We start from the raw sequence: 16,583 nt of genomic DNA on the forward strand, positions 1-16,583 counted from the left end.
TGGACTCGCCGTTGTTCCCTGCGCTGCAGGAGTCCCATCCAGGAAGTCGTTGCCTGTGAAGGCATCCTGAAGTGCTTCCTGTTTGTTTTGTCCTGCAGTTTCACGTCTCTGATTCGTTTTGAACGGGACTCCTTGCATTTACCGAGGACACTATCCTGGACTTGGCTAGGGGCTGCTGATGGCCCTGTCCCCGCGGAGACCGAAGGCTGCAAACGGAGCCTGTGACCCCAGCTTGATGAGACTCCTCCGTAATTTCTGGTAATGACCAAGCAGAACTGCAGAACAAGCTCTCCTGAAAGGTCATTTATCCAAGAGAAGAAAATTATTAAATTATTTCTTTTCTGGGGGCTGTCATCTCTGGCTTTAATTAATATCAAACGTGTACACTCTTGGCAGTGGCTTCACATGTTCAGGTGGACTTCCCCATGACATTTTTAATACAAAAAATGTAAATCCCGCTGGGCGAGTGTGAGCTGCGGGCACTCCTCAGTGTCTTCTCCGTTGCTCGGGAGCCTTGGCAGCGGACATGCTGGCCACAGCCAGCGGTGGGCACGGAGGGGGTCCGGGACACACTGGAGCAAGGGCTGCCAGCCTGTGTGCCAGCTCGTCCCTGGCTCCCCGCTTCCTTCCCAGCATGGAAGCCGGGGATCGCCCATGTCCAAGTCACAGAGCGCTCTTACCTCCCTCTGCCTCAACCTCTTCATGAAGAAAGTGGGGCAGGAGTAGCACCTGCTTCACCAGCTCGTGTCATGAGTCACTTCAAATTCTGCTGGAGAGGCTCGGCTGACTGTGGTGGAGGGTTCTCTCACTGTGCCCGTGCCGCGATCCCCTAGGCACCCAGGGGCACCCACGCTGAGCTGGACAGATGTGCCTCCCACCACGTCCAGTCCCGTAGCTTCGAGCTTCAACCTGGGGACAGCTGTCGCCTCTTCTCTTGGGATCCCCAAAGCAGGTGCCCATTGGGTGGTGGTCGCATCGCCTCTACCACAGGGCTCTGGGAAATGGGAGCCAGCCCTGGGCACAGGACATGGCGGGGGGGGGGAGGGCGTGGTCTGGGGTCCAGGGGGCGCTTTGGGATGCAGGGACCTCTCTGGACTTCCAGGTCCCTCCCCACAGCTGTGGACTGAGCCCAATCCTTTCGTTTCTGTTTCCATTTTCAAACAAGAAAAGCGAAGTGCTGGGATTCGCCCCAGTCACTGAGCTGACTCTGAGGGGTCAGGAGATGCGCACATTCCAGGAGGAAGCCTTGTGACTCCACACCCCTTGTCAGGACCCTCCATGAGTGCCCGGGGTGCCATCAGTGATGAGCAAGGCAACTCCAGGTGTCCCTTCTGGTGGCTGCCCACTCAATGCACCCACAAACCCAGTGAGAACAGCAGAGAACTTCCTTTCTCTGAACCCCTTATTTGAAGGTGCTGATACAATGCCCCATCACCCCACCCCATAAGCACACTCTTTTTTCTCCTTTCTGCCAACAAGGACACTTCCTCGTCACACCCAACCATCCGGATCAGAACACTGACTGGCACTCCACTGCCATCCCATCACCAGACCTCACGTGGGTTTCTTCACTTGTCCCTGATGTCCTCTAAGGCAAGGGGCCCAGGGTCAGGGCTGGCATCTGGCTGTCGAGCTTCAGGCTTCACCCGCCTCACTCTGCCAAAGTCCTCCCAGGCGGCCTTGACCACCTGAGGACTGCAGGACGGTTATTTTGCAGAATACTCCCCTACACACACACACACACACACACACACACACAGGGGTGTGCCCTGGTGTCACAGATCAGTTCAGGCCTGCCTCCGTCAGGACCCCTCCAAGAGAGGCTGAGCTCTGCTCCTTGCACCCCACCAGCTGGACAGGGCTTTGATCTGTCCCATAGCCAGGGACGCTGACTGCCACGTTTGCCAAAGGCAGAGTTAGTTACTCTTTTTCCTCTAGAGAGTGAGTGTGGGTGTGTGTGTGTGTGTGTGCGTGTGGGTAGTGGTGGCGAGGGGACAGGTAAATAGCCATGCCTGGTCTATGGCTCCCCTTGATTCTTTAGGTACTCGCAGGGGTATGGGCTTGGTGGCAGGGAGCCTTCGCCGCTGGCCCTGTCTCCTCTCCTCTCCACGGCTGCCTCCCCCTCTCTCACGGGAAGATGGCCCAGGTCTGTCTCGTGCTCTCTGTTCCCTGCCCTGCAGCAATCACTTCTCTGAGGAGCCTCTGTCGTTTTTGTTTTATGTAAATTTTTAAATTTTATATATGACAGTGGAATGCATTACAATTCTCATTACACATCTAGAGCAAAATTTTTCATATCTCTGGTTGTCTACATAGTATATTCACACCGATTGGTGTCTTCATACCTGTACTTTGGAGATCAATGATCATCACATTCCACCATCATTAATTACCCCCTGCCCCCTTCCTTCCCCTCCCACCCCTCTGCCCTATCTACAGTTCCTCTAATCCTCCCATGCTCCCGCTCCCTATCCTACTATGAATCGACCTCCTTATATCAAAGAAAACATTCGGCATTTGGTTTTTTGGGATTGGCTAACTTCATTTAGGATTATCTTCTCCAACTCCATCCATTTACCTGCAGATGCCATGATGAGCCTCTGTCCTTTTACTGAAGCACAGTGGTTCCCCCTCATCCTCAGGGGACCAGTTCCAAGACCTTCCAGTGGATGCCTGAAACCACAGATAGTCCTGAACCCTGTATATGCTATGCTTTTTCTATATATACCTACCTGTGATAAATTTCAGTTTATAAATTAGGCACCAAAAGGGATTAACAGCAAATAATAATAAATAGAAAACTTCAAACAATATGCCTAATGAAAGTTCTCTCTCTTACTCTCTTTCAAAATATCTTTTTGCCTTGGTAGATTTTTGTCCCTTACTTATTAAGTTGAGAACTTCAACTTTTTCATTTAGAGAGAGCACTTTTCAGCTTCTCTTTGGCATATCTGAATTGCCAGCATCACTACTCTCGCACTTTGGGGACATTATTAAATAAAGTAAGAGTTATTTGAATATAAGCACTTTGACAGCTACTGAATGACAAACAGGTAGGTAGCATATACAGCATGGATACCCTAGATAAAGTAAAGATTTATGTCTTGGGAGAGGTAGAGCAGGGTAATATGAGATCTTATCATGCTTTTTAGAACAGCATGCAATTTAAGACTTATGGATTACTTATTTCTGGAATCTTCCAATTAATTTTTTGGACCATGGTTAACGGTGGGTAGTTGAAATGGTAGAAAGTGAAACTGTGATAAGAGGAGACTTCTGTATTAGTAACTGAAGTCTGGATGCTAGGTGTACTTATTACTATTGGCACATCAGTGTCACAACCCTCTCAATACACAGAACTGAACACACACACATCCACATACACCCATTTACATTTTAATTTCTACATTGTGTTATACTGTGACCAAAATACCCGAAAAGAACAACTTAGAGGAGGGAAATTTTATTTGGGGCTCATGGTTTCAGAGGTTCAGTCCGTGATCTGCCGACTCCATTCTCTGGTCCTGAGATGATGCAGAACATATGGCAGAAGGTCATGGAGGAGGAGTCGCTCAGCTCATGGCAGCTGGGAAGCAGAGCAAGAGAGTGAGGCCCAGGGACAAAATATGATCCCCAAGGTCACAACCCCAGTGACCTGCTTCCTCCAACCACACCCCATCTGCCTAGTCTACTCAAATGATTAATCCATCAAGTGGATGGATGAATCCACTGTCTAGGTTATAGCTCTCATAATCTAATCATCTCACTTCTGAACATCTCTGCATTGCCTAACACATGAGCTTTTGCAGGCCCGACTCATATCCAAACTGTAACGTCCATTTAGCTCCCTACAGTGGCCTTGAGTCCGGCCGACAATTCTATTCAGGCACCACAGCATCCACCTAGTGTTCCTCCTTTGCTTATTTGTAACGCCCTCCTCCCGAAGTGAGAACCGAGCCTCCCATTATCCCCCATTATCCCAGGATTTCCTCATCCATCAATCCCCTGTACACGGTCTGTCTGCCATTGCCACTACCCTCTCACCATTGTCACCCCCTTGAGCGGGGGTTTTACTCACCCACCTGTCTCTGCTGCATCTCTGACAGCCCCATTTGGGCAGCACACACCCCCTCTCACCCAACTGGGGCCTTTGATGCTCCCTGTCATTGGTCCTCAACCTGGGAAATCTCATCTGGTGTGGACCCCTCTTATCCTATTTGGCTCCTGCACCCCATGTGCAGCAGCCCCACCCTCCTTGCTCTGGGGGGAGGGCATCTACCTTGCTCAGTCTTATCCACCAGCCTTTGGACTGATATTTAAGAAAAAAGGCAGGCAGGCAGGCTGCTTATTAGATCTTAAATTAAATTTAGTAGACATTGCCAAATTGGTCTCCAAAGTACTTCACCCATTTATAATCTACCAGCCGTGCAGGAGAGAGCTTCCCCACGTGCTCTCCAATACTTGATGTTGGCACATTTAAATTCTTGCCAATCTGATCGGAAAAAAATGTCAAATCAATTTGCATTTCCCATTTTTACTAATAAATTGAGCATCTCTTAGTATGTGTAGTAACCCTTTATAATTCGTGTTCTGTATCTTGTCTGTTCATATCCTTTTCCTATTTTCTTGTTGAAGGAATTCTTTATATATTTTGAATACTAATCCTTACATCACACGTGTGTGTGTATGGATATATATGGATACACGCATCCATATATATGTTTGCTATATATGTAGTAAATGTGCATTCTATACATCCATGTAAATGTAGGTTTTTTTATTGTAAATATTTTCTTCTTATCTGACAATTCTCTCTTAACCACAGGCTTTAAAATTCTGTGGTTTCATTTAACTTTTTGCTTTTCAGTGAATCTCGTTAAAACTCTTCGAGGTCATAAATGTATTTTTCTGATTTCTTCTATTGCTCTTGCAGTTAAAGAAAATATTTGTGTCTTTATTCTATTAATTTTTGTTAATGGTGCGAGGGGGGATTTTAATTTAATTTTTTTCCAGGTAGTAAATTGTTCCAACACTTATCGAATCATCCACTTTTTTCCCCACTGATTTGAAATGCCAACTTTATTCATATACTAAATTCCAGTACATACATGTGTCTGTTTTTCCATCTTCTATTTTGTTCCAAGATCTATTTATCTATTCATGTGCTAATATCACATTATATTTATCAAAATTACTTTATAATATGCTTTGACATCTTGTCGGGCAAAATTCCCCTCTTTGTTTTTTCTTTTTTCAAGCTGTCTCGGCTATTCTTGAACGTTTGCTCTCCCTCTTGAACATGAGAATCCACTTGTCAAGTCCTATTAAAATCTTGATCAGACTTTGATGATTGGGGTTGTGTGTCATTTATAGATTTATTGGAGTATTAAAAGGGAGTGAACCATTCCCCTGAGCATTGAGACCTGGCACTGGAAGGTGTCTGGGGATTATTTGCTGAGTCATGAACTGGCTCTCCAAGGAGGTGGCCTCCTGAGCTCACCGTGTGGCTGAGGCTGTCTCTGGGTGAGTCTGGGTTCCTAGCCTCCACAGGACGTGAGGAGCAGAGTGGAAAGACCCAAGGAAAAAGCCACTCCCTGGTCCTGGAGGGCGCAGCCTCCGGGGCCTTTGCAGGATGGGTAGGTTTTCCAGGCTCTCCCGGAAGGCATCCTGGCAGGAGGAGGCTGTGACGGGCAGCAGGACCAGGCTGGGGGCAGGGTGGCCTGAGCGTGGGGAACTCAGCTGGGCCTGAGCCCTGCGTGGGTCTTGCTCCAGGCTTGTCTGACTATGGCCCCTAGGCCACGCACGTGGGGGCGGGGGTCTGAGGGCGGTTGTCAGGTAGAAGGCTGGGGACCAGATGCAGAAAGCCTGGTGTGTCCCCAGTGTGGGGACAGAGAGGGGACGTATGGACCAGGCCGGGGTGTAGCCGAGTCTGTGTTTCGGGGGGCAGTGGACGTCCTTGTTTATTAAAGGGTAAGTAACAGTGCGCTAACTCCAAGCACGTCCTGTGATGATCCTCTGATTGGAACTCAGCTGAACGCAGAGCCACAGGTCTGGTCCAGGGCACAGGATGCAGGCCACTGTCTAGAGCTGCAGTGTGGAGGTGGGGGAAGGGAAAGCGCAGCGGGCACGTGGTGATGTGAAATGCAGGCTGACTCTGGGTGGGTTTCATCATGTCTGAAATTTTCTGTAAACAACGCACCTGGGTGGACGCCCCTGCCCGCACCTTGATGTGCTAGGCTCCCACCACCCCTGCCTTTTTCTCTGCTCCCTTTCACGGCAAACCCTCCGACTCTGTCTCTGCCCATTCTTTATGGAACGTTTGCTTCAGTAGTGAGACTATACTAAACAGTGTTTGTGGAAATGCGTAAGGTAGATACAGAGTACCAATCCACAAACCCTCAGGCACCCATGGTCCAGTTGAAGAGCAGGATAATAAGAGATTTTATCGTGCTCTTCATAACCGTGTGCAGTTGAAGACTTTGGGATTATTTACTTCTGGAATCTTCCATTTAATGTTTTGGACCATGATTAACTGTGGGTAGCTGGAACTATAGAAAGTGAAACTGTGATAAGGGGAGACTTGGCTTCACATTGACTCTGAAGCCCTCTGAGGACCCTCCCAAGTCCTGTCCTCTTCCTTCTTTCAAAGGCAATGATACACCCCAATTTGTGCTTATTGGCCATTCTCTCCCGTGTTCTTGATCGTCTTACCACAGGCCCTGAACGATGCGACATTACTTAGTTTTTCATGGTTTTGAATCTAATAGACTTGAATAATTTTGTGTATATGCTTTCCCCAGCCTTTATTTTTTCTTTTTTTGCTTCATATGAGGTTCCTGGGATTATCCCTTTGTGTATATAATAACTCTTTCCTTTTCACTGTGGTGTGCCATTTCTGTCCTATGAATACAACACAGTGGATGGCTCTTCTGATGGTTTTGGTTGATTTTCCCATCATAACAGTGCTACTTGTCCAAAGCTCTGGGCCACCATCTTGATGATGGGAACCTGGGGGTGGAACTCGGGGGTCCCAGGAGATTCATTTCTTCAGTTTTACTACGTATAAAAAGTGATTTCGACTTTTTTAGGCAATTTAGACTCCCATCAGTGTGAAATTCCCATAGTTCCACGTTGTCATCAATAGTTGATAATGTGGTTGTCTAAAATGTTTTTAAAGTGTGATGGGCACTCTATTTGAATGATGTCATGACCTGGCACGGGATTCTTGGTTTACTGCTTCTTCCCACTCAGCAGAGTCACCCACGTTTACAGAAACAAAACAGACACCAAGTCTCAGGTAGAATTAGCCCTAGTGACATTTCTAAATTCCAGGGGAAACTTATAAAATATTTCAAAATTCTGGGGAAAATTCCACTTACTAAGAGATTATAGGCTAAAATCAGACTTCTCATTTGCTGCCCAGGAAGTCAGAAGACAGAGGAGTAATGTCACCATTGAAATAATGCTGCAAGGTCCATATTATTATCACCCCCACTTTACAGATAGAAATTGGAGAAGTTAGAGCAAATTCTTAAAGGTTAAAAATCTAGTGACTTATGATCCATATCTATACTGTTTGACCCCCAAATACACACTTTGAACTATAGATCTTAAATAAGATTGGAGTAACAGGAAACTGTTTAAACATGGAAAGCCCTTTTATGGAAACAAACAACAAAAAAAAATCTCTAAAGCCACTGCCATTAAAGTTAGGACCAAGAGGGAAATGCCTGTGACCACCACTGTCACTGAACACTGGTCTAGATAATCCAGATGGAAAAGAAAACGAGCATATATATATTTCTATATATTTGAAAAAAGTGATGAAACTGTCTTTGTTTACAGATGATCTCATTATGTAGCTCAGCATCCAAGTGGATTTAACCACGGCAAAAAGCCAAGAAGGCTGGATACCAGATAAATAAACACCAATGGAAATGGAAAGCTCATCACATTCACGATGGGAAGAAAGCCACATTTTAAGTGATAGAATACAAAGCATGGGTCAATGCTGAGTCCATGTAATAGAGGATTTGTGGAAGTGCAGAGTCTATAAAGAGGAACAAGCCACAGGCCCACAGGTACCCTAAGACTCAGGACGATGTATGGACACAGAGCCCTCACCCAGGTCCTGTCCAAATAGCGCTCCCGTTGGAGAGGAAAGTATCACTGAAAAAACAGCACTCCTGAAAGTAATGTGAACATTTGATACAGTTCCCGTGAAAATTCCTACAGATTTTTTTTTTTTTTGAGAGTGAATTAGACAAAATAATTTCAAGGTTTATATGGACAAATAAGTACTACCAGAGACTCAGAAAAACGAAACAAAACAAAACAAAAAAACCCCCAAAACTTTAAAGGACAATTAGGAGAGCGTTGTCCTTCTAGATAATAAAACTTCCCATAAATTTCTTCTGATCAAATAAATAGGGAATTGGCCCAGAAATCATTGAAAGGAAAAAAGAGATGCACATGTATGTAGGTAGCTGGTATTAGGACAACATTTCTTCAGTCAGAGGGAAAACAGATTATTTAACAAGTGGTTTGACACAACTGGCTGTCACCTGGAAGGAGTCAGGACCAAACCCTGTGCCAGGTACAAACATCTGTTCTGGATTGAGTAGTGGTAAGCGTTAAAGCTAACATGACTAACTTTAAAATCCACTAGAGGACCTCGACAATGGATTTGAGCTCCAGAAAAAAAGACTCAGCAAACTTGAAGAAAGATGGATTAATAATAGGGGTTATGCAACCTGAGGAAAAGAGAGGAAGAAGAAAAGGGAACGGAGCTTGGAGAGGCGTGGGGCCGACCTCAGGGCGTGGGAGCCCAGGGGGAGGGGACTGGCAGGAAGCAAACTCAAGAAACAAGCGTTGGTAACTCACCCACTTTTGGAATAACATTAAGCATTCAGAAAGCTCAACAAACTCGATGAGGATAAATATAAAGAGATCCACAAACAGGCTCACCAGGGTGAGATTACCGAGAGCCACGCCCAAGGAGAAAATGTGGAAAATTGAGAGATAAATCACATCAGTTCTAAAGGAATTCCAATAAAATTAATAGATGACACCATACAGATTCAGAACAATCTGAAAATGAAATTCAGAAAGTAATAGTACTAAAAAGAAGGAAATTCTTATACACAAGACTTATACTCTGAAAACTATAAACATTACTGAAAGAAACTAAAGACCTAAATAGACGCCCCATGATCATGGACTTGGTATTGTTAAAATGTCAATAATGCCTGCATTACCTACAGATTCCATGTCATCCCTATCAGAATCCCAACTGGTTTCTTTATAGAAATTGCTAAGAATATTCCGAAAATTCATGTGTAATTTCAAGGAACCCAGAGTGCCCAAAACAACCTTTAAGAAGAGAATTAAGTAGGTCTCCCGCTATCAAAATTTACTACAACAACGAAGGCTGTGTGGTACCGACATAAAGATAGACACGCAGGCCAGCAGAACAGAACTGACAGCCTAGGAATAAACCCAGGTCTATGGTCAATGGGTGTGCAACAAAGGTGCCCAGACTATCCATGCAGTTGAAGCCAGATTTAAAGTTAGGTAGTCAGTGTAGTTAGGTAAATCGGGTCTAATACGAGTAAGGTCTAAAATGGAGGCCATGCTGATTGATGTCGCGTCTATCAATCCAGATTGATTCCCGGAACGCAGGACAACTCATGGAATGTTAATGAAGTCCGGGAAAGGCCCTAGGCCAAAGTCCACCCCAAAGAAATGTTAATGGAACCCAGGAAACAGCCCCCAACAGATTTGGAGATAGCCCCTCCCAAGAAGTAATAATGAAGTCCTTCCTGCCCAGATTACTTGTTTGGCCCACCTGTGTCCCACCCCTCGGGCCTTCCCACCTACATTCCATCACCAAAACTATAAAAAGGGGAGACAACCGCACTTCCATGGATTCCACCTCTTGCGTCCCCTTCTTCCTCTGGGAGAAGTCTTTTCTGCTGTCCTTTAATAAACTTCTACTTTCCACTCTGACCTTGCCTCGGCTTGCTCTCTGGTGTTATTCTTCAACATTGGGGAAGCAAGGACTCGTCACCGGTCAACAGCGGTAACACAGTGAGGGGAGAGTAGCCTTCTCAGGGTAACGGGATGACTACATGGTGATACGCAGAAGAGAAAGCTGGACCCCTACCTCACACCATGTACAAGAATCAACTCAACATACATCAAAGACCTAAACTAAATGAAAACTCTTGACTTCTGTTCAGCTCTGGATTGATAGACACGACATCAAAAACCTGCAGCAACAAAAGAAAACCAAGATACTGGAACTTCAGCGGACTTTTGAGAAATTTCAGGTTCAAAGAACCCTATCAATAAAGTGAAAAGGCAACTCACAGATGGGAGAGAATATCTGCAAGTCATTTTCTGATGAGGAACTCATGTCGACAACATATAGAGAACTCATAGAACTCGATACTAAAAAGACAAATAACCCAATTAAAATAGGCAAAGGAATCAAGTAAACGTTTCTTCCTATAAGATATACAGATGACCTAACACAAGAAAAGAAGCTCAACATCTTTAGACTCTTCAGGGTGGTGCAAATCAAGACCCTAGTGAGACTAACCACCGACATCCAAAGCGTGGACAGATTGGAAAGGCGAGTGATAACTAGGGTACGGAGAAATTGGAGCCACCAGGCATTGCTGGCAGGGTGGTTAGTTGGTGCAGCCACTTTTAAAAACTGTCATTTCCTCTAGTGATTAAACCAGAGTTACTATGTGATCCAGCAATTCTCTACCTAGGTATCTACCCATGGAGTAAAAACATATGCCCGTACAACTAATGCAGGGATTTTTATTGCAACATTATTCATAATAGTCAAAACCCAAATATTCAACTGATGAATGATTAAACAAAATGTGGTCTACGCATACAATGGAGTATTATTTGACCATTAAAAAGGAATGATATATGGACACATGCTTCAATCCCCACTGTGGTCCCTATAAGTCACTTAATCGAGTAAAGAAGCTACAAAAGATTAAGTTTTGTATGACTTCAGTTATATGAAATCTCCAGGACAGGTAAATCTATAAAGACACAATGTGTAGCTATCGAGGGGTGGAGGGTGGTGTTGTTGAATGGTAAGGGAGTGAATTGTATCTGTATAGTAAGTGTTCTGAAATTGAGTTATCTGTGAGTTATTAAAAATTAGTGAATTGTAGCCTTTAAATGAGTCAATTCTATCTCATTAAGGCTGTTTTTAGATTTTTTTTTCCAAAAAATATTGATTCAGAAGGATTTGTATGAAAAATGGTTAAGTGTAAAAGAAAGTTGTGACGTGTTAAAGGTTGAATCTTATGTCCCCCAAACTCACATGTTTAGGCCTAAACCCCAGTACTGCAGAATGTGACCTTACGTGGCAATAGGGTTGTTGCAGATGTGATTGGTTAAGAGAGGGCTGGAACCGGAGGAGGGGGGACACATTTGAAGACAGACAGGCAGATGTGAACATGCAGACAGACACACAGAGTGAGTCACGAGCCAAGGAGTTACCAGAAGCTCAGAGAGTGGCCTGGGACAGAGCCTTCGTGGCCCTGCACACACCTTATCTCAGACTTCTGACATCAGACTATGGTGAGACAGTGATTTAATATCATTTAAGTCGCTCAGTAGGTGATACTTTGTTATGGCAGCCATAGCATATGACACCCTGAGTGACGGTGGACAAGGACGTTAATCTGTGTGTCCATGCTCGAGGAAAGCCCCTTCTCCCAGTGTTAACGCTGTGGTCTTAAGGGGCGCCGTGGGAAGGCCATTAGCTTCACAGTTAGGCCCCCATGGCTCCAAGTGCATGAGTGGGAACTATTTTCTTACACTTAAAAGACAAAAAGATTTTAAAAAGAGAGCCGGATGCAGTTTGGGGTCCTTTTTGCTTTCTTCTTTCTTCTGCTATCCTTTCCAGTCCTCATATATGTTGGCCGACTGTGTCCTCTGCAGCAGTCACAAGGCAGGGAGGTGCCCTTGGCCTCTGTCCTGGGGATTGGAGACTGATGAGGGTGTGGAGGTGACGGTGGGCATGGAGGAGGAGGGAGAGGAGGACGAGGTGGGGTTGATGCGTGTTCGGATCTCCAGTTGGCACGCTCTCTTCCCATCGGGCCTCATTTAAGGCTCCAGGACAATATTCTCCATGTACGAATTTGGAAACTAAGGCTAAGCCAGGTTAAGTGACTCATACAAGGACCCACAGCTAGTCACCTGTGGGGCCAGGATCTGGACCCAGATGAGCCCTCCTTCAAGCCCCTTTCCTTCCAATCACAGGGACTTCAAACGCCACGGAGGTGGGGGTGGTATGGTGTCTCTGCCCTGCTGCCCCATCCATCAGGCCTCCTTCCGGGTCTAGCTGGAATCTGCTCCTCTCAGTCAAAGCAGTCGTGGACTGCAGCAACAACTGGGACCCCTCACCCTTTCTCTCTGCCGTTTTCCAGCAGCCCCAGTTGGTTCCCTTCGGTGGGGGAGACCTGCATTATTCAAGCCCATAGAATATTCAGCTGCTGGGCAGAGGAATGGGCCTGTCAGGCGGCTGAGCTGTTCTCTCACAAAAGGCCCCTGTGGGCTGGGGAAGCTGCAGGGCTCAGAGAGGCAGCCGGTGCCTCGTGCTAGGACAGATGTGTCGTCCTGGCCTGACCCAGGAGGGGGCGCGGGCTGTCTCCGCCACCTGATGGATGTCCTCATTTGGGGGAATGCATTATTGAGCACCAGGGCTCTTTCCAAGCAGACTCCTGGACAAAATGGCTCAGCTGTGTCCCCACTGGTGGGGGCCCCAAGCATCAAAGACTCCACCCCCAGCACACAGGGCCTGTGAGGACCTTTTGGACTGCAAGAGGATCCTTGGGAAGTGGACTTCCAGTAGGAAAGCCCGGCATTTGGAACATGTCGGTCTTCAGCACTGTGGTCAGCCACGGGATTCCGAGTACTCGAGGCTGTCGGGCTGGCGACCCTGGTTTTCTGGTGATCTGCGTAAACGGACCCCCTAAGCAAGGTGTGACACACTAGAGCCCATGCTTCCACAAGCAGGGGACTTGTCATCCTGGAAACTTCGACCTCTTCAACCCCTGGGTCTGGTTCTTGAGTGCCACAATGCCTGGGGTCACAGTTCTGGAGTCCCAGAGTCATGGCTCCAGAATCCTTGATGGGTAGCTCTGGAACCTCAGAATCGGTGGTCCTAGTACCATTGCAGGCCAGAAACTGACAGTGTTGCACTTTGCCCTTTGGGGACACAGCCCATTTAAGAAAATCCAGCTTATGGAGCTTGCACCTGGCAGGAGTGAAGGTAGGTGCCTGTACTTGGTCCTTAAAGAGACCGAGGGCTGCTCTGTGGGCTGCTGTGCTAAGTTGCTCAGGCACTGATTAGGGCTGCTGCTGCCCCCACACCCTTGTTCCTGAGTTGCTTTACAAAGGATGACAGACAGGAATTGGGCTTGGAATTGAGGGTACAGGGTGCCAGCGTCCACCAGCCCACTGGGTGTATGTAGGGTTGGGTGCTTTAGCCCCCCTACCCCACTCCGCGGTTTCTTTCCATTCCACTCTGACTCTCCTCCACTGGACTCCTCAAAGTCCCAGGCATAGGATGTTCCAGAACTGGCCAGGAAGAAGTCCATGAGCTATTTTACTCACCTGTTCCCTCAAGAGCTCAGGAGAAAACCTCGAAGGGGGGCACACCTGCTCACTGTACCCTCTTCTCCAGCTGCCCCGTGGCTCTGGGAGACTTGGGGGCTTATAAGGCTCTGCTTGAGTATAGCTTTGCTAGATGTGATTTCCTCATCTTCTCCCCATTGTACAGATAGTGAACCTGGGGCTCAGAAGACCCTTCTAGATTGGGATTTCTCCTCCTCAGCCTTATTCACATTTTGAGTGGGGAGTCTTTTGTCATGGGGGGCTGTCCTGTGCACTGCAAGATGTTTAGTAGCATCCCTGGACTACACAGTGCAACAACCAAAAAGGTCCCCAGACCTGGCTGAGTGTCCTGAGGGTGGGAACACTGGAGCATGCATTGAGTTCCTTAGCCCCATGTTGGTTCCTGAGGTGGGCCCCCCTGGCCCCCACCAACCCTGCCAGCTTCCTGTGCCTCCCTTCCTTCATTAGGATCTGTAAAGGATGATCCGATTATTCCCATTTCACAGAAGGAATTAAAAGGTTCAGAGTTAAAAAGAAGTTTAAATCATTCAAGGCCACACTGCAAGTCAGTGGTAGAAGTGAGTCAAAGTCCTATCTCTTTCAACTTTACCACACCATCTCCTTCTTTCCTGCTGAGGTCCTGAGCCCTCTCAGTCAATCAACAAACAGAATTTATTGAGTACTATGGACTTGACCCTATTCTAGAGAATGAGGGGAGTAGTCAATAGAATCCACAAGGATCTTTGTCCTCACAGGGCTGAGGACAGTAGTGGGGTGTGTGTATGTGTGTGTGTGTGGGTGTGGGTGTGGGTGTGTGCACGCGCGCATGTGCGTGTAATACTCTGCTAGGAGTTGGGTTTGAAGACACTGAGAGAACCCCATAGCTCAAATGGCCCTCCTCAGCTGGACTGGTGACTCAGAGCTATCAAAGCTGTCAAAGCTATCAAATAACAAAACCAGTGGATCTCCATTTACCCTGTCACCCCGGGATGTAGAGTCCAGAGAAATGTTAGCTCTAGAATTTTTCTCTAGCTCCTGGATGCTCGACTTCCCAAAGAACAGGGATGCAGCTCCGGGCAGGCCTCCTGGGGTACTTTACATCCTCTCATATCCGTCCAACAGTGAGCGGGTGCCCAGCCTGGCTGCGCAGACCCAGACCCCCATAAATTATGTACATCACTCCCATTTCTATATGGAGGCCTGCAGAAGTTATAACTCCCATTAACTGGCACTGCGCGGGCGGCCCAGCTGTTTCTCCTGCTCTGGCCTGTCCCGGATGGAAGGGACTGGCTTGGCAGCGGGAGGCCCGGAAACACTCCTCTTCTCTGGGCCTGAATGCACAGCACTTGTCACTCCTTGGCAGAGAAACCTTCTGTCCACAGCAGGTATTGTGCTGGGGCCTCGCTAGCTGGTCCAAAGTTTGAAAATCCAGATGGAGAGGAATCGGGCTTGGAATTGAGGGTACAGGGTGCTGACGTCCACCAGCCCACTTGGTGTATGTAGGGTTGGGTGCTTTAGCGCCCCCCCCCCCCCCCCCCCGCGATTTCCTTCCATTCCACTCTGATTCTCCTCCACTGGACTCCTCAAAGTCCCAGGAATAGAATGTTCCAGAACTGGCCGGGAGGAAGTCCCTGAGCAGGTGGGAAGATGATCCTGGCAGGCCAGCAACAATTTTCCCAACTATTTGTCCCATTTTGCAGATGAGAAAGGAAGCGACACTTCCAGGATCACTGGGAAGTTAGCTGTGGTGGCAGCCAAGACTCTGAGTTCTCCTCACCCAGACATGTATCTGGCCCTTGGGCCTCGGAGCAGGGCCAGCACTGCTTTGGACAGTTCAGCACCAACTCTTGGCCGGTGCAGCCACTCCCACTGGAGGACAGCCTACTGATTGGTTCAAAGCTTGTGGGTGGAGTTGAAGACCTGCCACAGCGGGTGTGAAATCGGCCAATAGGAATGCTCCATACCAGAGCGCAGCAACCCGAGCCAATCAGAGCCCCTCTGAAAGGTTCTAGGGGTGATCCAGACTTCTCCCAGATGTCGGTCCCTGTGCGCTCACCATGCGAGGGTACAGCCCTTGCCTTCTCCAGCAGCTTCTGGTACCCAGCCAGCACCCTGGGACTGAATTTCCAAATCGTGCCGCTGCCCCCACATGAGAACTCAGGATGTCCCTGGACCAGGACCAAGTCAGGCCTCTGGAGGTGACTAGAAGCTGTGAAGCAACAGACGGCCAGGTACAAGACTTTCAGCAATGTCACTCCTAGTGAATTCCATGCTTTCCCAGACAGACTGTTGAAGTCATATATTGCAAGTCTCAGAGATATTGATCAGCATTTGTATTTAGAAAAGAGGCAGCTGTTTCTGTGTTGAAGGTGTCTGTCTGTGGTCCCTAAAGGCCTGGGAATTTGGAGCTGAGGGTCCTGAAAACCCCAACTCCCAACTTCCCACCCTGGAAAGGCAGCCCAGGGAAGCGGAGCCTGGCCCCCATCCAGTCTTGTGCTCAGTTTTCTTTGCTTGGGAGTAAACTCTAGGCCCCTTTATTTCCCTTTCACCTAACCATGTTTTTGTGGCTGGTTGTAGTCAGAGCACTTGAGGGGTTGTTTATTGAGTGTGTACTGGCTTCCTGGCTTATGCTGCTCCTTTTGCATAAACTATCTTGAAGTAGGTAAAGCCCTTGATGGTAAGCTTCCTCGTCTTTTATATGAAGATGGAGATTAACTAACTTACCCAATACCACAGCTCTAGGGGATGAAGCAGCCAGACCCCGCAAGTCAGCTTCTGATTCCAGTGCCCTTGCGCCCACTCTTAGCCTCCTGGGGGGCCCTTGAGTTGGCTATTGAAGGATCAGGCTGGAAAGGTCTCATTCGGTCCTGTGTGTACCGTTCATCCTTGCAGCAAGCTTATCTCAGTGTTCTAATAATTTCCTTCTT

Source organism: Urocitellus parryii, chromosome 6 (assembly GCF_045843805.1).
Source record: "Urocitellus parryii isolate mUroPar1 chromosome 6, mUroPar1.hap1, whole genome shotgun sequence".
Lineage (NCBI taxonomy): Eukaryota > Metazoa > Chordata > Mammalia > Rodentia > Sciuridae > Urocitellus > Urocitellus parryii.